The sequence below is a fragment of the Marmota marmota genome, unplaced genomic scaffold (genome assembly GCF_001458135.2).
Source record: "Marmota marmota marmota unplaced genomic scaffold, marMar, whole genome shotgun sequence".
In the NCBI taxonomy this organism is placed as follows: Eukaryota; Metazoa; Chordata; class Mammalia; order Rodentia; family Sciuridae; genus Marmota; species Marmota marmota.
This window is the reverse complement of record NW_026000145.1, coordinates 433,685-460,830: the sequence shown is the minus strand read 5'-3', so window position 1 is coordinate 460,830 and position 27,146 is coordinate 433,685. Positions and strand designations below refer to the sequence as shown.

Here is a 27,146-nt window from a genome sequence, read left to right as displayed (position 1 = left end):
CTTTTTTTTATTGGTTGTTCAAAACATTACAAAGCTCATGATATATCATCTTTCATACATTTGACTCAATTGAGTTATGAACTCCCATTTTTACCCCAAATACAAATTGCAGAATCACATCGGTTACACACTTACATTTTTACATAATGGCATATTAGTGACTGTTGTATTCTGCTACCTTTCCTTTCCCCTACTATGCCCCCTCCCCTCCCCTCCCATCATCCCTCTCTACCTCATCTGCTGTTGTTCAATTCTCTCCCTTGTTTCCCCTCCCTTTCACCTCACATCCTCTTCTATGTAATAAAGAATTCTTTCAATCTTTAAAAATAAAAACATATATTTTCAGGAAGTTTGTTAGAATCAGCCCTACACTTTTGAGTACTGTAAAAAAATAAAATATATTCAAAAGTATTTTAGAACAAAATATTTTATAAAGAATAAGTAGTGTGAAGTTACATAAAATATAGAGAGAATACTTCCTAAAGTCACATCTGCAATAATCAGAAGTTAAAAAAATTAAAGGAAAATTAAAAAAACTGAAGAATTTGAAAAATTTGCCTTGCCAAGCTGTTTCTATTTCTACAAATATGGTAGGCAGCTTTCAGTTATAATTTGCAAATATATTCACAACCTGGACAACAGTATTTTTATTTGATACCTACCACTTTAGCATGATTCAGTTTAGTCACATCATCAATTAAACTTGCAAAAAATCCCTAGATTCACATTGCTACTAAAAAAATCACAAATATGACATCTTAAAATAAAAAAAAACTAATTATTTTGTAATTATGGATGTTTTATTATCATGACAGAAGATTAATTAGCAAATTATTAGCAAATCTACAGTCTTTCCAGAAATTCTGGAAGATAATCATTCTAGCTTTTAATGGCTATTGGTATTTTTTTTTGTGTGTGTGTGTATGGTTTCAAATCTTTTACTTCTTCTTGTAGATAAAGCCTTCAAAAGAATAAAAAGAGACTATATATATATATATATATATATATATATATATAGAGAGAGAGAGAGAGAGAGAGAGAGAGAGAGAATGGTGATATAACAACAAGTTACAACATTAAAGCCTCATAGATTCTGAGAACTATAGAAACATAGAAGGGAGATCTTCCATTGACCTTATTTTTATTCTTGTACAGAGTATTTGACAGAATCACACAAAAGGAAATTTCATGCACAGTGGATGAAGAAAGAGATGGGATATTGAGCTAGGAGAATGTAGCAAGACAGGTTAATTATGCACAAAACTGAGTGTGATGGGTAAAAATGTGAGATCATACACTGTCTCTAGATGCAGGGCAGAGGATAGAGCCATGTCCAGAGTGGAAGTCTTATTTGTTTATTTTTTTTAACCTGGAAACTCTCTCAATCCCATGGAGTGTTGGATTATTCAAACTAATATCTATTTATATTTTCTGTCTATCCTTGGTCATCCTCCTACAATAAAAGTGCATGGTACTTATATGAATATTGGAAAAGGAGAAACTACATCAGTGATCTCTGTTACTTAATTTTTAAGACCCTTCCCTGTATATTTCCATGGATGTATGTATCTGAATTCCAATTTTTAATATTTTAGAATGAGGAACACTCAGTGATCAGAGGTAAAATATAAAGTTGGAGAAAATACTTTTAAAGTTCATATGTAGCAAAAAGTTGATACAACACAATGAAAGTGATGTTATATTTGCGGGGAAAAGAAGACATACAAAAAAAGTATGTTACAGTCAAAATATTTCTAAATTCACTTAATAAAAGAGGAAATATTCAACCATCACATAAATTTACAAAAGGGAGTATAAGTCACTACTACTGAGGCAAGTAAACAAAAAAGCAAATTCACAATTGCATGCCAACCAGGAAGGAAAACATGAAATTGAAAGAAAAAAAAGACTGAAATTACAAATATATTAATTTATTGGAATTATCAAATCCTATTCTTTGCCATGCAAAACTTTAGAGCCTTGTGGAAAATTGATTTGGTACTGCCTACATAAGTACACCTTAAGGAGTCATCACTTCTACTCTTGGAATCCAAAATATTCTGACTGTTTCAACAGGTAGCTGCCACTGCTGCTTTATCCATGAAAATAAACTGCATCTGCCACTACCTTCCACTGTCCAGGTTCCCTAAGTCAGGGCCCTGGTTATCAAAGTTTCCATGGGCCTATGCCCAGTCCCACAACAATGTCAGAGTAAAGCATAAGGAATGTGGCATAGTTGAGAATCAAGGATCTGAACATGGATACAATGGAAGAAAAGACAAACTGGAACCGGTAGAAGAAAAAGTGGTGAAGGAGTAAAAGAATGGATCTGAGGAGAAAGAAGAAACCGCTAACCGAGTATTAGATGAGAAAAAGGTTGATCCCAGATGGGAGAAGTCAGGAAATATTGTGGCAGCATGATAATACACCAATGGCCTTGTATTTGGAAATTATTTAAAATCAGAACATAATGGTGTAATCAAACATGTATGCCACACTGTGACTTCTTGCTCTTAGAGCTCTACCAGAGATGTCACACTCATTTTTTTTCAAGACTTCTAATTTCTCCCCCTCCAGGCAATGCTCATCCAACTTAAATCTGCTATTGATCCACTTCTTGACCTGTTCCATCTGAGCTCCCTCAGATTGTCTCCAGTAACTCATACCCAACCTTTTTTTCTTTTTCTTCAACCCATCCCACCAATATTTATACTGTAATAACCTCTCATATCTTAACTCTTAATGATCCATCCCTGACATTTTGAGCTGCCCCTCTTTTTTCTGACTCCTAGATCACCCTCTGATTTGCTCCGCCAACAAAGCTACAAGCATAATTGGTGTAAGATTTTGTTTCCTACACAATGAGCTACATATTTTACTCATTTTTGTATAATTAAATAAATAAATAAATAATACTTAAAAGAACTAGTTGGAGAAAACAAGTTGAAGTTACCACTAGGGTGACTGGAGGGTATTGTGAAAGCAAGAGGACATGAAGCTGTTCTCTGTAGCATCAATAATGTTCTATTTCTTAATATAAATAGTAGTTACATAGTATATTCCATTTGTAATAATTCATTGATCTGTAGAGTTTTGATGCTGATCAAGTATTTGCATTGTTAAGTAAGATCAAATTAATTTTATAAAAGGTGGTGAGGAACAGCATTAGGGAGAGACTAAAAAATTAGGGTACTAGATATTACACTATTAAATGATTAATTCCAAATAAAAGTAAGAAATTTTTAGCTAAATATCATGTTCAATATTTTGAGAAAGGCAATTTTTATAGGTCAAGAGTAGAGGGAAAGTACTAACAAAGGAGTAATATTTAAACATATCAACAGTGAATACAGCAGAGAAAGTTTCAGTAATTCCAAATGTTGCATTGAGAACACAATTAAATTAAAAGAGCTCTGGTAATTTCCACAAGTAAAATCTTTATGTTATTTTTATATTATATGCTTGTATAATGTATGGTATGTCTAACGATGCCTCATTTAATGGAAAATGCACCATAAGATGATTCTGTTATTTTACTAATGATGCAGGGTACTTACATAATTCTAAGTGGTATAGACCACAACAAACCTAGGTTATAATTTAGCCATTAAAGTATATAAAGTTTACCATTAATGAAAACATTATACCACATGTGACTCTAGGATTTAACATTATAGCAATCAATATACATCTCATAATTATGTGAGTTATTAGCCCTGTGGAACTAAAGACAGAATATGTAAAAAGACTCTGGCCCTTTAGACAATGATAAAACACAGACACTGAACTACCATAAAGAAGAAAAAAATGAGAATCTTTCCAAATAAAGCTGCTGAAACAATGGAGTATCTGCTTAACAAAAATGCCATTGTATCATTTCCTGGTATGACTTAATAAATCATTCACTGGTTAAAAATACTTTAGCATGAAAGAAAAATATAACATATGCAAAGTTTTTACAAGTAAGAGATTTACACAGTGTACATAGTGGTTGGTGACTGTAATACCAGATACTTGGAAAAAAAAAGAAAGAAATATTGCAAAATTAAAATCAGCTAAGTATCTTAGTGAGATACTTATTCAAAATGACCTTTAAAAATGACTATAAATGTGTCTGAGTAGTATGGCATACCTTTCTGTAGTCATCCAAAATAATAAAATAATAATAATATAAAAGAGAGAAATATGGTTGTTTGTCCTCAAACTTAAATGGTACCTTTATAACAAAACAGAAAAATATTTAAATATAATTTATATTTATAATATGATTCCATTAAAGGGTATAAACTGAAGTAACAAATTAGGAAAAAAAACTAATTGCCTTACATATGACAAAATGTATGCCTCATATATGATAAAGGTGTAATAGAAGCTAGGGCAAGAGGATCCCAAGTTTAAAGCTAGACTTAGCAACTCTCCATGCTCATAAACAAATTAGAGACCCTGTGTCAAACTTAGAAATGTAAAAAGATCAGGGGATGTTGCACAGTAGTTAAGAATCCCTGATTTTTAAACTGGGTACCAAAAAAGTAAATAAAATTTTAAAAAATGTCAAAAACAGAGACTCCAAAAAAGAGAAGGTAAGAGCTATGAATGGTGGCAGATTTACACCCAGCAGCTTGGAATTCTGAAGAAAGAGAACTGTGAGTTCAAACCCAGTCTCAGCAATTTATCCAGGCCCTAAGCAATTAAGTGATACCATGCATCAAAAGAAAATAATAAAAAAGGTCTAGGATGTTGTTCAGTGGTTAAGTGCCTATGAATTATATCCACAGTACTAATAAAAGGAAGGAAAGAGACTTTAATAGCCACCTTTTAAAAGAAAATATAAGTGTTTGATAATTATAAAATAGCTCAATAGATTTATAAATTTCAAAATGGTAAATAAAATCATATCTGTGAGACAAAATCAAATAGTATCAGTAACCACATGGAGCAAATAAATTCTCAGGAACTAAATCGAGAATAAAATTTGTTATTTCTTTCAAGAAATGGGTATTGAAAATACATGTTCATTCCCCAGCAGAAGCGTATGTTTATTAAAATTACTGCATATCTGAATCATGATAACATAAAAGGATTTGGCAGTATTGGTCCAAACAGATGAAATGAAGGACATGGAAAAAAGGCAATGTACATGGAGAAAGATATAAAGAGAATAGGGTTAGAAAGACAAAGGGAATACAGTGAAAAAACGATTTCCAGAACCCATTTTCATCATAATGTATCCAGTCTGACAAATATGTGATTCATCACATAATTTTATGTAGATATCACATATATGTGATATTTTGCATTCATGCATGTTTAAAAATAAGTATATATTGAGAAAATAAAAATGTACAAAAGAACATAAAAGACTTGACCATATACACCATACATATACACCATGATAAAACTCATCATTACCAAGTTGGAAAATTTCTCCAAATATATAATATCACCTCTTTAAAACATTAGCATATTTTAATTTTGATGAGAGAAGTCACCAGAGAAAAAATTCTAAAATTTATCTGGAATGTTATATGTTGTACTTGAAATCAGTCCCCAAATTCTGAATTAAAAGAAGAACTTATTTTACAATAATAGAACCAAGCATAATAATACAAAACAAAATTCATAGATAAATGTATATGTATGTGAAACTTTATTTACACTTAATAGAAATTGAAAGGTCAACATAATCTGAACACCTCAAGAAAAACACCACATTTGGGTGGTTGACATGGCCAAACCTACAGAAAGATTGACTGAATTGGGAGCAGAATTAACTGGTATAGTTTGTGTATACAATCTGCAAAGCACTGGGTTAAAATTCCACCCCAATGATAAAAGGTATATCTTAAATGAGGGCAATGTTGGGAATATAAATGAATAGTAGCTCCTGACTTTCTCTCCATCCATAAATACATTAAAAGGAAATATTCTTTTTCAAGTTATTCCTAGGCAAATAAAAAAAATTGAGTTGAAAGATTTATATAAACTGTACAACTGGTAAAATATCTGCCACTTGGTGATGTTTAAAATGCTAGGGTAGACTTGGGTCTCAGTCCAGCCTTAGGCAATGTGCTATGTAATTGGAACAGAATTAACAACAGCCAGTGTCACCCTGAGAAGAAAAATATTGGGACCATATATACAACATCCCATCTTGGGACCATATATATAAAACACTCTACCTCTAAATAGTGTTCTGTGCTTTAGATATTAATTTTGCTTGTGATAAAGATGGATTTTCAAATTCATACTACTAAAAACACAGAAAAAGATAGTTATCTATGCTCATGCAAGGGCATCCATGGGCTTAAAACCCTAAGATTAGGACAGAGAATTAAAATCTCAAATAATTTGGTTGATGAATTTATGGGTGTTCAGTATACAAAGAGCTCCAGTCTCCAGTAGGTCTCTCTAAAAATTTCAAGACAGCCAATTTTTTCCCAGCAGGAAAATTTTTCTTCACTGACTGATGTAATCTCTTAACATCTTCCATTCAGTGAAAGAAACTAGTTACCTCACATATAGCAAAACACTCTGAAAAAGAAAGGTAGGAGGCTTAGGCAGAGGAACCCAAATAGAAAACCATTCTAAATGCTCAAGTTCTGGGAATGAAGCTTACTGATGACATGCAAATCTTCCCTAGATTACAAACTATTGGTTTTCCATTAATTAGCAAGTATCTCATAAATTGCTAAAATCCCAAGCAGTAGTTCAAAGAAGGGGTTAGAAAGCACATATATTTGTTAATTCCCAGAAAAGGTTTTCACACACTCAATCTGTGGACACTTGACAGGCTGGACTCCACAATCTTCCCTGACATATTTGATGCACAAGTCAAATACTGGACATTTGTATACTGAGCACAGGTGTTAGAGTACCTTTTGCCACTAGGCAGAGTTGCACATTCCTGTAATCCCAGCAGCTTGGAAAGATGAGGCAGGAGAACCATGAGTTCAATGCCCAGCCTAAGAAAAAGTAAGACACTAAGCAACTCAGTGAAACCCTCTCTCTAAATAAAATACAAAATAGGGCTGTGGATATGGCTCAATGGTTGAGTGCCCCTGAGTTCAATCCCCCATGCCTACCCCCTCAAAAGAGAGAGAATAGCTTTGTCAATAATCTAATACCAAAAAGGAGTCAAGACATTATGGATATGAGAAAAAGAAAATCCTTCCATACTGATGATGAAAATGTAAGTTTAAAAAAGTTATTTATGAAAATAATGTAAACTTCTTAAACTATTTAAAACAGAAATAACATATAACATGGTTAAATTAATCCTGGGTTTAAATTCAAAGAGTTAAAATGACTAAGTCAAAGAAATGACTGCATACCCATTATCATGTAGTGGTATTGCCAGTAGTCATAGAAAAAAAAAAAAAAAAGACTTAAGTGAAAGGTGTCTCCGGAGATTTATTTCAGGTACAGGGCATCAAAATACTCCCCAGATAATCTCCACACTATATTTCAGCTTGCTTTATCTTGGCAGGAGAGGACACAGAGATTCAAATGGGCTATACACTCCAAAATTATATAGACATGACAGTTGTGGATACTTCAGAAACAACTGACCTGGAGAAAGTATGGGAATGACATGAGGACATATCATCCTGCCAAGTCTACAGTGGGGAATCCCCACTTAAATACATTTCAATAAGTTATCTCTGTTTAGGGAAAAAAAGAAGAGGACAAGAACAAGCATTTTATTACAAAGTATCAAGTGATTCTTCTTTTTTTTCTCTCTCTCATATTAAATTCTCATGAACAGGAGAATAAAAATCCCATAAACACTGCCATGATCATGGCTCAGAGATAGAGTGCTTGCCTAGCATATGTAAGGCACTGGGTTTGATCCTTGGCACCACATAAAAATAAAAAAAAGATATTGTGTCCACCTTTAGCTAAAAAATAAAATGAGTATTATGAAAACCATGCCATCTAGTGATAGAAAAAAATAGTTACAAAATAATGTGTCTATTTGAAATATTAGAAACAGTTTATTATGTGGTGGAGTAATAAAGTTGGCATTGGAAATACAAACAGAAAAATAAAAATAGAGGATTATATTCTGAGACCCTAAAAAATTAAACTAAAGGAAAAGTCTAGCATTCTGAATTTGAGGTCCTGCTTCTCAGACATATAGAAAGCTCAGGAGAAAAAAGCAACTCAGTCACCTATATACCAGCAACACTTTTATGCAGAAAAAAATACATCTGGATTTGGGATTCTCTCCTGGTGATCATGCCAATCAGTACTACAAAATCTGAGGAGATGTCATGCTTCCAGAACAAAGCTGTCCACATACGTTTCACACCATGCCTGAAGTTACCATGATTGGATAGGACAGAATGTCCAGAATTTCAGTTACTGACATATTTCCCACTGAATAAGCCAGACAAGACTGAGAATTAACTTCTCTATAAGATGAGTCATTTTTGCATGTACTGAAACTGTAGTTTCCATCTACCAAAAACACTTTTATTCATGGCAATTGCTTTTTGAAAATTCTTTCAAATGGTCTTCCTTTCCAGTGTACAGATACAGTCTCAATACCTTGCAGTCACTATTTATGGGCTTTCAGGGTGCCTTGCATTCTCCCTATAGATATTTTATCATCTGGGTGGAAGTAGAACCTGGTTTTCCTGAACATTGAGAAAGAAGCCTAAAAATGAATCTGAAAGAATGGCAAGCTCCAGAAATTAAAACTCGATGAGATAGTGTAAGTCACACCTATTGTACTTATCATATGTTGGATTGAACAATTATCACCCAAGAGCACCTGATTGGAAACTGCTGCCCTCTTAGTCTGAATTCACTGAGCCTACTCTCCAAATGACAGTAGATGGCATCAACTCCAGGAATGAATGAGGCAAGAAGGAGTCAAGATAGGCAGGTCCTTGGGTACATTTACTAAAATGCCAGTTAGAGCTCTCAACTGGGAAGGACTCCCCTAATGTCCAATACAAATAATATGATAGGCACAGGTGTAGTATACTATTTTAATATATGCAATAAAAAAACATATTTGAAATTTATTTTAATCAAAAAAATGAATATATCAAAAATACTATTATTATGTGAAAATATAAAATTACTAATAAAAATATATGTATTTAGAACTGCATCCTCACAACTCCCACTATTTTAAGGCTTTAGCACATCTTAGTTCATAGTGGTCACATTCCATTTTGAGAATATGGCTCCTCTAACCTTGAGGAGTCAAAGAACATGGACCCCTTCATTCCATACAAGAGGTGTGAGAATACACTTTTTAATCAATGCTTTTCCACAAAACCAAACAGCAAGAATGGCACTTCCCTCAGAAAGAGAAGAAAGACCAAACAAGACAGGGCCCAACAGATAATATTTTTTTCTCTGATTCTGAACACAGACTTATTCCCATTTTAAATGACAGACAGCATAAAAGAGAGAGTTCCAAGAGTTGTATGTATCATTTTGGTATATATTTTTACAGCCTTAACTCTAAAACTTAAATATATTAAAGACATACATCTTATTTTAAAACTTAGCCTTTGACCTAATGAATAGGCTGTGATATTATTTCCTCACTTGGTATGAGGTACTCTGAGAGTTTTAGCATCAATCTGATGTACACATGTCTGCATAAGCTAATAGCACCTCAATAATGGTCCAGACTTAATGTGGGGAAAAAGGAAAACAGTACCAATAAGGCAACTGCTATTTTCCACAGAATTTTCTCAAAGTATGTGGCAGAATCCTGGTTTCCAATTATAATTGATGGATGAGTCACTCTAGAGCTTATTAGATCATGAATGATCTGTTTATTAATTCATGCTGTTCTTCTCTGTATTTTTTCTGGTAGAAATAGTTACCTGATAAGTGCCGAACTTCAGAGAGTTAGCTATCATCCTCACCAGGGGCACCTTAATTCTTTGCTTTGATAATTCCTCCTCAAATATGGGCTTGTTAATTTGGACACAACAGTATTTGAAAAGTAAATTCAAAAGAAATCAAGACCTTTTGAAAGTAGGTATTATACTATTCACTTTCATCTTTACAGGTTTCTATGAGCCACAATAAATAAAAAATGCTAAGCACAATGGTGCATGACCATAATCCAATAGCTCAGGAGACTAAGGCAGGAGGATTGGTAAAAAAATTAAACTGAGCCTCAGCAATGTCAAGTAACTAAGAAACTCAGTAAGACCCTACCTATTATAAAATACAAAATAGAGCTGGGCATGTGGTTCAGTATTCAAGTTACACTGAGTTCAATGCCTCATACTCCAAACCCCCACCAAAATTAAAAAGAAAAAAAAGAAAGAAATATTAGATCTAAGGACTTAGAAACAGATTCTGCATTTTAACAGGTGAAGATAAAAAACACAATACCTAGTGTATAGATACATAAAAGAAGGAAAAACTGCTGATATCATGCACTCTATATCATACTAACCTATTTTATACATGAAGCTTATATAATGGTTTGAAGGAAAGAAATGTGTTCAAATATCCACAGCTATTAAGCAGACTAGGTAAAATTCAGAATCAACTATGCATGACTCCAAATCCCCGATTTCCACTAGACAATGCACTACATGCAACTTCTCTTACTCTCTGAGGTTTTAGATATGGACATACCAAAAAAGCAGGATCTGTGTCCATATTGGGTACATCACTGGTGAGAATAATATAATCAAGAGTGTCCTTCTGAAGCTTCTAGAAAGGACTTGGAATAATTTTGAGTAATGGCTGATGTCTCAATTTAGAAAATAAGTAATCAATTATACATTTTTATGAAAATACTACAATGCATTCAAAAGGCATGGTGATAAAATATTCTTTGGAAATTCTAGAAAGAGAATACTTCATCTGTATCGCAAAAGTGCTAAAAATAAAAATTTGAAAACCCATAAAAGAGAGTGTAGAAGAACACAGCACTTTTAAACAAGATACCAAAGAATCCACTAGAACTCTGAAGAGAATATCATCTGGGCCTTTCTATATAAGAATGTGAAGCTACATGAAACTTCTGTCAAAACAAATAATTTATAATAGACATAAATGGAAAGGACATTCCATAATTATGATATATATGCATTGATAGGACACCATCATAAATTTATTTGTAATAATTATTATAAATATTTAATAGAAAGAAATCCAAATATGAGTTTTAGTGAAAAAAATGAATACAAATTAATGGAAAAAAAAAACTAATAATTTAAATAAAAATCAATTGTAAGACACACCTGATATAAGTAGAGCCACCCTTGTCACAATAGTGGTCCCTGATATAGAGAAGAAAATTCAGTTTCAGCTATCAACTAAAGAGGCCACATTTATCCCAAAGTTTTCTAGTTACTAACACTTCTGTTAATAAGTGAGAGTAATTTCCAGTAATACAGGTGAACAATATTTCATCTTTGTGAAATACTTAAACTAACCAAGAATGGTGGCACAAACCTAAAATTCCAGTGGCTCAAGAGGCTGAGATAGAAAAATAATAAGTTGAAAGATAGTATTGAAGCCAGATTTAAAGTTAGGTAGTCAGTGTAGTTAGATAAATCGGGTCTAATATCGAGTGAAATCTAAAATGGAGGCCATGCGGAGAATGACTCAGGGAAAACACAGGACAACTCATGGAATGTTAATGAAGTCCCGAAAAGGCCCTCGGCCAAAGTCCATCCCAAAGAAGTGTTAATGAAGTCCTTCCTGCTCAGACTACTTCTTTGGCCCACCTGTGTCCCAAACCTCAGGCCTTCCCACCTACATTCCATCACTGAAAGAAACTATAAAATGGAGAGACAACCCCACTTCCATGGATTCCACCTCTTGGGTCCCCTTCTTCCTCCGGGAGAAGTCTTTTCTGCTTCTTTAATAAACTTCTAATTTCTACTCTGACCTTGCCTCAGCATGCTTCTTTGGTGTTATTCTTCAACATTGGGGAAGCAAGGACTCGTCGCCGGTCAACAGCGGTAACAGTATCAGTAACTTAGTGAGGCTCTAAGCAACTTTGAGAGATTCTGTCTCTAAATAAAAATAAAAAGGTATGGGGATGTGGATCACTGGTGCAGTGCACCTAGGTTCATTTCCAGGTACAAGGAAAAACAAAAGGTTCTTTTTTTTTCTTTAAAAATGTTATGCTTCAATTTTTCTCACTAGTTGTTCTTGTTTATTCTCATAAAATTAAGTAAAAATTATTTATTGTTACATAGTGTATCTTATTGACATTGACATATCCTATCACCTTAAGCATTATAATCATTTGAATATTCAGGTAGTATATATATGAATAAGATTGGACAATACAATAATGAGAAAAAAAATTGAAAGTATATAAGTAAACTCCACATCTCTAGTCAATGTAATTTTGACAATTTTGTCAGAAAAACTAAATGGAGAATTAGTAGTCTCTGCTTTAAGCAAAATTGATATAAATGAATATTTATATTTCATGTTATATTTTTGGATTTTAGATGAGATTATGTACAATATTTAACATGAAATGTATCTTACATTAGAATGTAAGAATTAAAACTATAAAAATTAAGAAGAAAACAATTACATATTTATAAATCAGATTTAGCTGTGAAGTCTTAGTTGTGCTTCAAAAAATAATAAATTGGACTTAAAAAAAAAACTTCTGTACAAAAAAATAACCTCAACATGAAAGTGAAAACATTATTATGAAGTTTTCCTTTTTGTTTTAAAAAAACTATTTGTTCCAGTTTTTAACCTTGGCTAGAGGGCAGCCAGTCTCCTTATTAAGAAGCTGATTGAGCCCACAGCCCAAATAATTTTTTTAAGGCTCTCATATTCCAGTGCCAAAATTCACCCTTCATAATTACCCCATGATAAAAGACTCTACCATTGAAAAATGTTATGTATCTCAGAGACCCCCAAATTTTTCAAGCTGTTAAGTCAATGATAAGTCCTAAAATCTAGATGACTTCACAGCACTTGACATGTACCAATTGCTGCAAGAGTTCTAATTTGTTTCTGTTAAACCTTTGAATAAACCACTATGTGTTTTTTTTTCTTTTTTTTGGCAGTATTCTTTTGTTCCTCTTGCCTACCCAAATGCAACTGTTTTTCATAATGTAAACAAAAATAAAAATTCACATGATTAGACACTATCTTCTACTACTTCACACATGTGCTTTCTTGCCTTACCTATTTATTTTATATAGAATATAAACTTTATCTCCCTGCTGATTAGTATGCTCAATATCACCCTCTCCTCAGTTCACTGGGCTCCTCACACTCCTCCATCCTGCTTTTGCTCTACTTCAGTGTTGGCAATCTCTCTTACCTATGCTATTCCTGGGTCTTACTCTAACATAGCAAAACACAGGTCTTTGCTAAATTAAAAAATAATCATCTTCATCTCATAGCCATGTTTTCTAACAGAAGAAACTAATAGGAACAGTCATATGTATGAAAAAAACAAGTCAGAAAGCATTGACTAAAAGACACAATGAAACCTGAGAAATAAGATCCTGAGAATAAAGTTCCCTCATATGTTATTTACACATTAGTTATATGAGTAATTCAAAAAGATGGGAATTACACAATTTATCATACATCTGTAAAACTGGCAATTTTGGAGGCTGAGGCCAGAAGATTAGAAATACAAAGCCACCTAAGCTAGGTCATTCTATTTCTAATTGTGCTCTATTAAAATCTAATAACTGGGGACAGTGGCACACTACTGTAATCACAGAATTGTTGAAGATTGAGGCAGGAGGATTGCAAGTTGGAGTTCAACTTCAGCAATTTAGTGAGGTCCTATGCAACATAGAGAGACTGTGTATTAAAATTGAAAAAGCTCTGGCTGTGACTCATTGGTAAAGTGTCAATGGGGTCAATACCAATCCCCCCCCAAAAAAATCAAAAACAAACAAAAAAAAACGCAAATGCCTGCACTTTACTAAAAATGAATTAATGAATTATCTAATAGTTCTTTAAATTACAAAATCCAGCACTTAGTTCATAGGTGAAAAAAAATCTAGCCTACACATTCTTTAGTTTTAATTTTCATTTCTACCTGAAGGAGATAATTTATATCTGCAAATCAAAGGTACATGATATATATTGTAAATTATTGAAGAATTCTAATCCCCTGAGACCAGAATGTATACACTACTTTTAGTTCATTATCCAGTTTCATAAAGCCTAATAATAATAATAATAATAATACACACACACACACACTGTGGATAGACTTTATTTTTTTAATTTATATTTGTATATGTGGTGCTGAGAATTGAACCCAGTACCTCACATTTGCTCAGCAAGCACCAGTCATGATGGTATATATCTATAATTTTAGTAAGTTGGGATAGTAAGGCCAACTAAATAAGGACATGTCTCCTAGTCATGATGGTGAATTTCTGTAATACCAGTAGCTCAGAAAGCAAAAGCAGGAAATTCTCAAGTTTAAAGGCAACCTCAGAAATTTAGTAAGCCTTTAAGCAGATAAATGATCTCTTGTCACAAAAAAAAGCTGTGTATGGTGGTGCATGAATGTAGTCTCAGTGGTATAGGAGGTTTAACCAAGAAGACTGCATGTACAAATCCAGCCTCAGCAATTTAGAAGAGCATAAACAACCTAGTGACACCCTACCTAAAAATAAAGCATAACAAACCTGGGAATGTGGCTTAGTTGATATGCACCCATGATTTCAGTGCATGGTACCAAAAATAAAAAGAAAGAAAGAAAGAAAACAAAAGAACAAAACGAAAGAAAAAAGTTTTTGATGTGACTCAGTGGTTAAGTTCCTCTGGGTTTAATTCCTGATACTAATTAAAGTATAAAACCAGTTGGGCAACTTAGGCAGATATAATATTGTTCAATTATAAAACACTGCTAGATTTAATCCCGAGTACAAAGAAGACCAAGAATAAGAAAAATAAAATAAAGAGCCACACATTTACTTAAGTCAATTCCAAAGTAATTTTTTAAAATTAATTAATTAATCAATCAATCAGTGCCTTAGTTAACTTGGTAGACTTACAGAATTTACAACAGTACAACAGAGTTGCTCCTGCACATTCAATATGAGAAAAGCTGGATTGCCTGAAATTGAATGTTAGTTTTTCCTCAGCCCACATGAGGGCTATCCATTGATAAATAAATAATGTGGCACTAAGCACATGATTGACTGCAAGATAATCATCCTGAAGCTATTGAGTGCTCCCTGAAAAAAAGTGTAAATTAGTAAAATTAAACCAGAATTTTGTATCAAGCCAAATGTATGTGTGTGGGTGATGAATAAAAATGTTAAACACTTCAGTGTGAAGACACTCCCTATTTTTTACATGTTTTTCTTTAGAAACCCCAAAATATGTGCCAAAGAATATAAAAAAGAATACTGAGAATGCTTCCCACATGGTGTGAGTTTTTTTTTTTTTTTTAATTTTTGAGGTACTAAGGACATATATTCTAAATATGCAGTTTTATATGTTGCTTTCAATATCTATTAAGAAAGTTGAAAAATGTATATTTCTATTGACTTTTATACTTTTGATTGTACTTTCTTGATCTACATTTCGGGAGCAGCAATTATAAATAGTTGGGATTGTTTCATTTGTTTGTTTATTTATTTATTTTCCTGTTAGTTAGTTCTCCTGGGCTAAACTTTCATGGATATCTTAATGCTGTCATGCTAAAGGTCTCTCAAAAGATCATATTTTAATTAATGTATACTGAGTAAATTATGAGCTATGTTTCTAATGGGCATATTGTAGTAACACATTAATTACTAAGCAGAATTAAACTAAAACAACTCACAATCACCTATGAAGAAGTTACAATACTATGTTTTTTTATAGGCTTATCAGGTGTGATGATGACCTGAATAAATACAATTAAATGTTTCTTTTTTGGATGAATCCAAATTTTGTCATTGGCCTACTCATCATAAAATGACAAATTTGAGTACAAACACTAAAAAGTGTGTCTGAAAGTAGCTAGATTAGGGTCACATAAGATTGATTTATTTTTACTTACAAGATAGCTACAAAAATACTAAATGTTGTAAAACACTGTCAAGGAAATAACACTAACATAATTGTATATCATATATTTAAATTAATAAGTAATATGGAAAATTCATAGAGAAATATTACTCCCCNGCAGTAATTGTATTTAAAAGAGGAGTAAAAGATTCTGAGATATACATGGTACTTTAGAGGTTCCCAAATTCCTAGGGTGGTGATTCTGACACCACATTACCACTGAAGCAACTTGATTGCATTCCATCTTGGACACTAATATTATGCTTTCAATGAAAGTGATTAATTAGTCATGAATATTGTTCTTTTTCTGCCTTAAATACCCTTGGAATTGTGGGGATTGGTGATAGATTAAGAATCATAATTTTCAACACACTTATCATAAACACTTTTGATAATAAGAGACACCCATATTCTAAGAAGAAGATAGAAGACCATTTACCAAATCCTAAAGAGGTAACAGAATAAACTCTGGGAATAAAATGATAATCATTCAATAAATTTGTTTCAAAAATATTTTAGTTGGTAATATATTAGTGCATTTGAAATGAGTGATGTAAATGCAATTTCAATTATTAGAGTTGTAATTGAGTATTTTAAAGAGAGTATCAAAAGTTGTGTGCAGTGGTACATGCCTGTAACCCTGGAGTCTTCTGAGGCAGTGAGTGTAAAATTTCTAGTTCAACGCCAGCCATCCCCAGCAACTTAGTGAGGCTCTAAGAAACTCAGAAAAACACTTTTTATATATAAAAAATAAATATTTTATAAAGGGCTGAGGATGTTTCTTACCAGGAAAGGATTTCTGGGTTAGACCTGTAATATGAGAGAGAGAGAGAGAGAGAGAGAGAGAGAGATAATCAGTGACACTTTCAGGGTCAAGAATTTAAGCAATTTAAAAATAATAGTGTTGGTCTGGGGATGTGGCTCAAGCGGTAGCGCGCTCGCCTGGCATGCGTGCGACCCGGGTTCGATCCTCAGCACCACATACAAACAAAGATGTTGTGTCCGCCAATAAATAAAAAATATTAAAAAAAAATATTTCAAAAAAAAAAAATAAATAATAGTGGTTTTGTCAATGGAAACGCATCTAGGTTTATTAAATGCTGCTATGGGAAGTTAGTCTGCTCTCAAACATATGTAAGTGAGAGAGAAGTCCTATTTTAAGGTGTCTATAGGAACAAAGAGTAGTTTTGACACAGCTTTTAGTTGACCAAGAGGCCCATTATATTTTGTGATGGAATTATTCCCAGGTGATAGATCCTTAAGCTGTTTGAAATAATGTGTTTTTATCAAGTATTCATAAAACAAGATTAAGACCAAATATAAATCAGGCTTGGAAAAGGGGAAAACGTTCAAATAACAAATATATAAATAAACACATAAACCAATATTAGAGAAGTTAACATTCAGGATATTTATACCATTATATAATCACCAGGAATGTAAAAACATTCCACGAAATGCACTCTAAACTTTTTATAAATGTCATAGTGAATACTGATCTCTAGATTATTGTATTAGCAAATGTTTAGGTTACATACTATATTTACTGAAGTACATCACTGAACAGCAGATGATGTTACCACACATTGTTTTATACTATGAATTTATAGAAATAAGTATATACCTTATAATAATATGAATAAATAGACTTGTGTAAGTAACACAGAACTTTATTAAGAAAGAGAAAAAAACCAACAACTGTAATTTAGAGAAATTTTGCAGTGCTTTGCAGAAATAGAAATGTGACATTATTTTCAAAGAAAAACCAGAAGGATGAGGGGATTTTTTTGGGGGAAACTATATTATATGCTTTCTTTTCTTTTTTTTTTTTTAAATATTTATTTATTTAGTTAGTTATTGGCAGACACAACATCTTTGTTTGTATGTGGTGCTGAGGATCGAACCCGGGCCGCACGCATGACAGGCGAGCGCGCTACCACTTGAGCCACATCCCCAGCCCTATATGCTTTCTTAATACCAGAAAAAAGTCATTTTTCAGAAGTAATATATACTTTTTTTTTAGAGAGAAGGAGGTGGGGGGGGAGAGAGACAGAGAGAGGAGAGAGAGAATTTTTTAATATTTATTTTTTAGTTATCGGCGGACACAACATCTTTGCTTGTATGTGGTGCTGAGGATCAAACCCGGGCCGCACGCATGCCAGGTGAGCGCGCTACCGCTTGAACCACATCCCCAGCCCAATATATACTTTAATATAAAAATAAAATATAGCTGTGAATGGTATTACACTTATAATCCCAATGACTTGTGAGGCAGAGGCTGAAGAACCAAAAGTTCAAAGAAAGTGTCAACAACTTAGCAAGTCTGTGATCACCATGTGAAAGTTTCTGTGTCAAAATAAAATAATAAATGGCCTTGGTATATGGCTGTGGCTTAAGGGTATACCACCCCTAGTTCCAGTACCTAATGTATATCTGTCAAAACTATAATAAGGGATTTGTGCTAAATAGAGTGGCACATGCCTGAATTCCCCAAACTCTAAAGACTCATGCAAGAGGATTGTGAGTTCAATGCAACCCCCACCAAAATGAGTCACTAAGAAACTCAGTGAGAACCTGTCACTAAATAACATATAAAATAATACTGGGGATGTGATTCATTTGTCAGGTGACCCTGTATTCAATCTGAAGCATGAATAAAATGGATTTATATTGAAAATGCCATAGTGCATGCTTCTAATGCCATCTATTTGGGATACTAAGGCAGGAAGATTAAAATTTCAAGGTCAGCCTGAGCCACTTGCTGACAAACTGTCTCTATATAAGATTTTTAAAATGGCTGGGAATGTTAATGAGTGTAATGGCAGCTTTGGTTTAAATCTCAAGAACCACAAAACAGAGCAGTTATTTATTTTCAAAAAACTACACAAATAAAAACTTATAATTTGGGCAACATTATTTGTTTTTCATTAAACAGTTTAAAGTTGGGCTGTGGTGGTAGATTATTGGTAGGTCACTCACCTGGCACATGAGAGGCCCTTGGTTCCATCCTAAGCACCCTATATCAATAAATAAATAACGTAAGGGTATTTTGTCCAGCCACAACTAAATTATAAAATATTTTTTAAAAAATGAAACAAAACAACAACAACAACAAAAAAAACATGTAAAGAGAAATGACAAAGTGGGAAAACTAATTACCTCACATAAAATTAAGCATGTTTAATAAAAAAGTAAATGACACTTTTGGTAGTAAAAATGTTCAAAAATTAAAACCTCTCAACATCTTAACAAATTAGAAAAATACAAACTAAGATCAGACACAAAGAAATCACACAGCATTGATCAGGACAAGAAACAAATTATCTTGAATTATAGAAGGAATGCAAATTGCTAATATTCTTGTGTATGTATTTAATGTATAAAATATTCCTCAACCAGTAGCATAGCCTATAGAAATTACTGTGCTTCTGAACCTTGATAATATATAGTTAAATGATAGCATAAGGTTTTGGTTACATTAGCCCATGCAGTTGAAACCAGAAAAATAGGTGCAAAGAGAAGGTACATTCAAAATAAATAAATACTAAATTTTGAAAAAAAATAATTTGGGGGGATGAAACACATTTTTAGTTTTATTGAAGTTGCACCCACATTCTCCACAGAAAAGTCTTAACTGGGCTTCTCCAGAAATCTTCACCTTGGCTGATTTTAGAACTATCAGCAAAAGAGTTTCTTCAAAAGAGTGCAATGTAGATAAACTTCTAATTTTCATGTTTCCCTGTTTTACTCAGCCACTGGCCAGAAAACATCAGCACTCCAGGTTCTGGACACCCCTTTACTGGTTTCTCACAAACATGTATCCAGTAGAGTAGTTTCTAGTAATTTGTAAGAAAGGACTCTAGCCTTGAGCTGGGGCTTCGCAAAGATGTCTACATGATAAGAGAAGTTAACAATTGGTCTCCATGGTAATTAATAGCTGACATGGGAGAAAAGAAAGGGGATAAAAAGCTCTCTTCTTCTCAGGTGCTGTCGTTGAAGGGTTAACTTTTCCAGAACAGTGAAAGAAAAAAATGCTTTTATGTGAACTTCTGTAGACTGTGAACTTCTGAGCCCATCCCCTTACATGCTGGATATAAAACTGAAACTACCTGAGTTCAGGGTTTAGGGGATTGATTCATTACAGCAAAAGCTGTGCCCTCTGAACCTGACAGCAGCCAAATAATACTGTTCACTGCTATTTTTGGTGCCTTGCCTCGTCTGTTTCTACAACATCGTTATATCTATTTTAATTGACAGAACAAAATATTACATAAGTATTACATTCAAGTGATATCTATGTAACACATCACATGTATAGAAGCTTTTAAAGACAATATGTGTAACTTAACACAAAAAAAAATTTAAAGAGGACATAAAATGCTCCATTATACACACCCTGTATGTAAATAAAATTCATAATTACAAAGAAAACTATTTATCTCAGTTTAATGTATAATATACCCCATTAAAATTTTTGTATATTTAAATTGGTTTTCTGAAATTTATTTAGGAAAAAAATATGTAAAATAGATCAAAATTTTCAATTTTGAAGACCACATGAAGTTACTATTGTTATGTAACATTAATGTGTATTATGAAACTATACACAATAATACAAAAAATGAATCATAAATTAACCAAATATGAATCCATAAATATGTCATTTTTGGCATTGTTAAGAGCAGTAGAAAGGCCTAAAGAAAGCCATCCATATTAAAAATAATATTAGACATGAATGGGGAAATTATCCAATCTAAAGTTGAAATTTGGGACTAGTAGCACAGTTCAATAGTAGAGTGTGTGTGCAGAATGTGCAAGGTACTAGGTACAAAACTTAGAAACACAATAAAAGGAATATATTAAAAGGGGATGATGTTGAAAATAAAGCAGAATATTAAAATTCTGGATTCTGCTTCCATCTATAAGTACAGTTAAGAAAAAGCTACTCATGTTCTGAGTGTCTCTTTAACAAAGTGATAAATGAGTAGAGAGACTTAAATACATTTCACAATTTAGAAAATATCTACCTTCAATCAGAATGAAAAGCTAGGGTACGCGAAATATTAGTCTTGTCTTGAGCAAAGCACTGCATTTGGGACCAAATCCCTATTGGCCAGCATCACCCACAGTAAACAGAAGTATAGGAGAAGTGATATACAAGTGTCTAAGCCAGAGAAAAATATGGTGATTTCTAGGAGCCAAAGAAGCTTCTGCAAGTGTTTTATCAGCTGGGTTCAAGGCAGGAGAAATACACACATATCAAAGCTGTTATTTTATCTCAAAAAGACATTTGCCAACATATTTTCACAATTGTTCTTACTGTCAGAAAAGATTCTCACTAGTTTGTATTGTGGATGTAATAGGAAGAAATACAATAAACAACTGGAACCCTGAGTGGGAATTTATCACTTAGTGAGCTCAGCGCCAAACATGCTTACCCCAGTAGTAAAGCCAGAACTATAAATTGCTCATAAAAGGAGTTTGCTTGTAATTTGAGTTTCTCAACTTGAACGTATTTTGTTTAAGTTACTATGTCCTGAAGTTTCAAGCTCTGGAAGCAAAGGCGATTTGAGCTTATACAAATCTATAGGTTGAAAACCAATGAGTGCACATTGTTTTTCTAGCACCTTTATGGACTATAATACCCAATAGTGGTTCAGAATAGGGGTTAGAGACAAGAAATCTCTGCTTATTCAAAGAAACCTTTGCACAACACTCCTACACTGGCTACTTCACATAAATTGCCTGGAGGATTTAATGCTTGAGTCCAATAGATTTCCTACACCTTCTTCAGGGCTCTTAGAATGGCTTTAGGAAAAATCTGTTAGGGGCAGTGGCAGAAGCCTGTAATCCCAGAGGTTGAGAATTGTCATTTGAAAGACAGTATCTGAATCTTAGCAAGCCTCTAAACAACTTGTTAAAACCTGTCTCAAAATAAAACATAAAAAGGAATGGGGATGTAGTTCAGTTCCCAGTTCCAAACCAAACAAAAGCAAAGAAATATCTGAAAGATTACAGGGATGCCAGAATACATATACATGCAAAAATATTGGTGAAATATAAAATTAATAAATATGTTTTTGAAAAAAGTGTAAAGGTTCTTCAAAAGCTTAAGATAAAAATGACATATATTCCATGAATAATAATTTTGGGTAGCAGAGCAAGGCTGCACATGCCTGTGCTCCCAGTGGCTCAGGAGGATCAGAAAAGATGATCTTAAGTTCAAGACCAGTCTCAGCAATTTTATAAGGTCCTACACAAATGAGTGAGACACTGTCTCAAAAAAGGGGTACAGGTTGAGCTATAGCACAGTGACAAAGTGCCCATGGGTTAATATTGAGTACCTAAATAAAATGAAAAAATAATAAATAATAATAAAACTGGGTTTAAAAAATGCCATAAAATCCAGTAATAGTATTTCTGGTTATATATCTAAATTAATTTGGAAACTTTTTTCAAAGAAATAACTGCACTTAAATTTTTATTGTAGCTTTATTCACAGTATTTAATTTTAAAAAAATAAAATAAAATTTCAGTCAGGCATTGTGGGAATGCTTGTTATCCTAGGGGCTTGGAAGTGAGGAAGGAAGATGGAGAGTTCAAAGCAGCCTCAGCAATAGTGAGGCACTAACAAACTGTTTCTAAATAAAATGTAAAATAGGGTTGCTGATGTGGCTAAGTGGTTGAATGCCTCTGAGTTGAATTCCTGGTATGGTCCCCCCAAAATGAACTTCCTTTTAGATGAAAGAAACATCAGATGATTTCTTCCAGCTTCACAGCATCCAAGAGATATGCTGAGTTCAGGGCCCCCAAAAGACCACCAGAGACCAAGATTGATGTAAGAAGCAAAGAGCCCTTTATTGGGAGCTAGCTTAGTCCTCTGCACACACAGCAACTGGTGAAGCTGAGAGGCCTCAAGCCAGGGTTTGCAGCAGTTTTATACACTCTTCAGGGAAGGCAAGGACTTTACATACATCATAGCAAATCATCACACACCACAGGAAAATCATAAAACAACTCTAAAACATGATTAGCATATTAAGTGGTGGGAAAGAATCTGGAAAGGATTCTGGGTTGGTTCAAAGGGTTGACACACTTAAAAATGATTGGTTTAAACCATGTGGGTGTCACTAGGAGCATACTGCTCTGCTGCAGGTCTTCTGGTTTAGATATTGGTAACCACACCTAGGTGGGTGCTGTCTGGAATTTCAGATATTTTGACATCTTGGCTTATCTTAGGCAATCACCATCTGTGGTTTTTCTGAGAACTGTTTGAGCAGAGCTTTCTGTGGTATTTCCTGACTTTACAACTGCAGTAGGTCAGGGGTTAAGTTTCAGAGCAAAATGAGGTTTCTTAGGTATTTCACAACTACTCCCCTTAGAGGCTACACACTTAGAGTTCAAACTTTTCTCTAGAAGGCAAGACTCAAAAACTGATATTTTCTAAATAGGCCAAAAGACTTTTGTATCTTTGGGCACTTTATATCAGACTGTTCTAAAACTAAGGACTGAATAAATATGGGAGGTTGAAATGAGAACACAAAACACAGTACATTCTTCAATGGGGAATTTTAACTCAGACATTGTGATAACTGAAATGACAGTTGGAGATAAAATTAGATTCTCTGCTTCACTGATTCCTGGGTTATTGATTCAATCCAAACAGATATTGAAAAAGTATCAAAGCTACTGGTTAACATTAATGTAAAACAGTGAATCCAGATTTAAACATAGGTAGTTAGTGTAGTTAGGTAAATTGGGTCTAATATTTTGTAGGATAAAGAAAATGGAGACCGTTATCCAGAAGGGAGTCCAAGAAAGCAGAGCACCTGGGGATATTGAAATGTTAATGTCCCCAAGGCCTGTAATGCATCCTAAAGAACTGATAATGAAGTAGCTCCCAGCAAACAGCAAGGTGCTAATCAAACCACCCCAGGCTCTTCCAGACCAGATTACTCCTCCAGACCACCTACATCCCACCTTTTGGCCTCCCCATCTATATTCTACCTCTGCAGGATAGACAAAAACAAAGGACAGGAATGGGGAAGGACTAAAAAAGACCTTAACTATAAAAAAAAGGGAAGACTTCCTCATTCCATGTATTCCAGGTCCCCTTCTTCCTCTGGGAGCAAGTCTTTTCTGTTATCCTTTAGTAAAGCCTTCTACTTTATACTCTACACTGCCTGGGCATGCTTCTCTTGTGTCATATTCAGCATTCAGGGAAGCAAGAATTCATCACTGTTAAACATTTTTAATAACTTGTTATTAAAAATTAATAACAAGTTATTAAAATATGTACCAGGTTATTTACATGGCTTTTGACCTTCAAATTCACTGTTTAATCTAGCCCTTGTGATTCAACGTTCCTGTAGTTTACAAAAAGTCTAATCTCATTATTATTTTCCTCCACACCACCACAAAGATGCTTGCTGGAATGTTTGAAATAATTTTACAGCTCATTTTTATAAAGTGGTCTTACATATAAGGGAAGAAATTTCAATTGGGACAGATTAACTATACTATTTTATTTAAAAGAGTCATTATTTTTAATGTTACCTAATTTTCTAATTTTCCCCTTTCTTCTTATGTGAAACACTCACAAAAATAAAGCAAAATCTTTTAAAACTGCCCTCCTGTTCTTGGAGAAAAAAAAAATTACAAATAAGGCATCCCTTTAAAATGAAACATGGGAAAAAAATAATTGATCATGTTGAAACTGAAGTTTTGAGATGAAACTGAATTTTCCCACTTAACCAGTTTTCTCCAGGATTATCTCTCACAAAGTTTGAAGAATAAAATCTATGGACACTCAATGAAAATAATAGTTTAAAAAATAAGATTTATTTAAGCAACAGAAAATAGAACTTCACGATGTGGGAGAGGGCATAATAGCAGAAAAACCCATTTTGGTGTGCCAGCATTGAAGTATATGTATGGTTTTGAGAAGAGCATGAGGCAAAATCTACTTAAAATAGATATTGAAAAAAGCATTCTCTCTACCACCAGGGTTTATATTTGTCCTTTCTGTATCCCATCCTTCTTCTGGTAACTTCCATCTGAGTTCACCCCAGGGAAAAATAATTTGATTGAAGGTATTCCCTCCCACAAGTGAGCCTCAAGATTTTTTACATTTGAAATAGGCCTTCTGTTGCTCATTAACATATCTATCCATTAGCCTCCAGGTGTGGTTGAAAGCTCTCCAGTGTACAGCTGCCTGGTCATTTTAGTATCCTATTTTATCCTCAATCAAGGTGACCAGGGCACCCTGGCTTTCAGAATCTAAAGTGAGAGCTGTAAATTTAGAGATTTATTCTCAGACATATGGATAGCTAAACCAGAGTTTTGGATATCAGATAGCTATTCTGGATTGGAGATACTGCTTACCCTAGGTTTAGAGAGCTCAGAAGGCATGAGAATGGTGAGTTCCAAGGCATCATTACAACTTACTGGGACCCTAAGCAACCCAGTGTGACCTTGTCTCTAAATAAAAATATAAAAAATGGCTGAGGGTGTGAATCAGTAGGTAAATATTTCTGGGATAAATTCCTAGTCACAAACAAAGAAACATATATTAAAAAGCTAAAACAACAACAACAACAACAACAACAACAACAACAACAAAAACCCCTAGGAGTAGCAAAAACAGGGGTTCTTAAAAACCACAGCTTTTCTCATGCAGGAACACAGCCAATGGCATTGGAGTCCTCTCTTGAAAATTATTCCAATCTTCACCACACAATCTGGGTCATGCCAAGCTAGTGGCACACAGACTCACACATAGAAATTCAGCAAGGCCCTGAAAACACTGTACAATGATGGAAAAGAATGCCAGGGGTCTCAAATACTGATCAAAGATCCACTAGACTATTCAGAGCAAACTAAAGTCTGAGTTGCCACAGAAAGACCTTCTGGCCACCAGACACTGGAGAGAAATATGAGATGTTCCTGACTACCAATTCTGATTTCCACCATTACCAATTCCATTGACTTCAGATAGCCTCCCTACCCCGTCTCAAAATATGAATACATACTTACCATTTCCTGGGTTTCAGGATGCTTATTTTTCCCCCAATTGTTTCCTCTGTTCCCGTGTAGTGCAGAAACCTGAATCTCCTGACCTAGGTCTGGAAGTGTTGGGAAAAGTATAAATGGCAGCCATACCCCAGAGAAAAAACCCCAACATGGCACCTAAGCACCTCTTCTTCCTACCTTCTTCTTTTCTGCAGTGGCGCGAAAAGTTCCCGCCCATGTGAACTCTCCCGCCGGCGCCAATTTCAAATCTCGCTGGCGGGGAACCTTAGCCCCAATGAGAACTAATTCCTGGGCTCTGGAGCTGATATCTGAAAGAACTTGCCAATAAACGGGTTGCCTGCCATTTATCTAAGCCCTACCATCTCCCCCTTAGTTCTATATAAGCACACTGCTTTTTGCAATAAAATTGGAATTCTCCTGGCGAAGTGTCTTTTTGTGGGGAATTCTTTCATTCTGGTGCCCCGTGTGAGGATACGGGTGAGCTCTTTCCGACAAGAGCCCCGTCCCCCGCTCCACCGAGACACTCTGCCCTGGTCCGCTCTTTTCAGACCCCGGCTTCCTGCACTCACCACTGATCTGGCTAGGTAAGGATCCCCTGACCCCGGCTCGCCAACTCCCTTCGGGCTATCGCTGGGTTTGTGACCGTGATCGTCCGGCACACTCCAGACGCCCAGTGGGGGGAGGGAATTCCTCCCACTAAGACCTTTACTGGTTGAAGTGGACCCTCTGGTGATCCATTTCCCTTTGGGGCGTGAGGCTTCTGAGTTTACACGAGAGGCTCTGTGGTTTTTTCCTTCCTCCGCTGCCGCTGCCGCTGCCGCTGCCGGCTAGAGTTGCTGTTTCCTGTGGGGCTGCTGTGTCTGGCTGAAGCTGCCTCTCTGCTCGGGGAAAACTGAACTCCCGGCCTGGAACTGCGTTCTGCCAGAGCCGGAGTTCTGTTTTCATTACTGACTTCTTCCGCTGCGGTCGAAAACTTTCCTGACGTCAGGTTGCCCATGGCTCCAACCCCATTGGGTCTCACAGATCGCACTTCACTGGTGACGACCAGGTAGTGCCCTCTGTATTTCCTCACGACGGCTGGTCATTTTGGGGACGCCCACCTGACCCCCATT

At 34.6% G+C, this 27,146-nt stretch overlaps 1 long non-coding RNA gene across 1 annotated transcript; it reads right to left on the bottom strand.

Annotated features, from left to right (window-relative positions):
* Nucleotides 1-16,772: 16,772 nt before the first annotated feature.
* On the bottom strand, nt 16,773-27,104 carry LOC125611455. The gene is made up of 3 exons (XR_007341636.1): nt 26,604-27,104; nt 26,038-26,126; nt 16,773-16,812 (listed from the first exon to the last, which is right to left on the bottom strand). It is a non-coding gene; the product is annotated as an uncharacterized LOC125611455 (long non-coding RNA).
* Between the last annotated feature and the right edge of the window lie 42 nt (nt 27,105-27,146).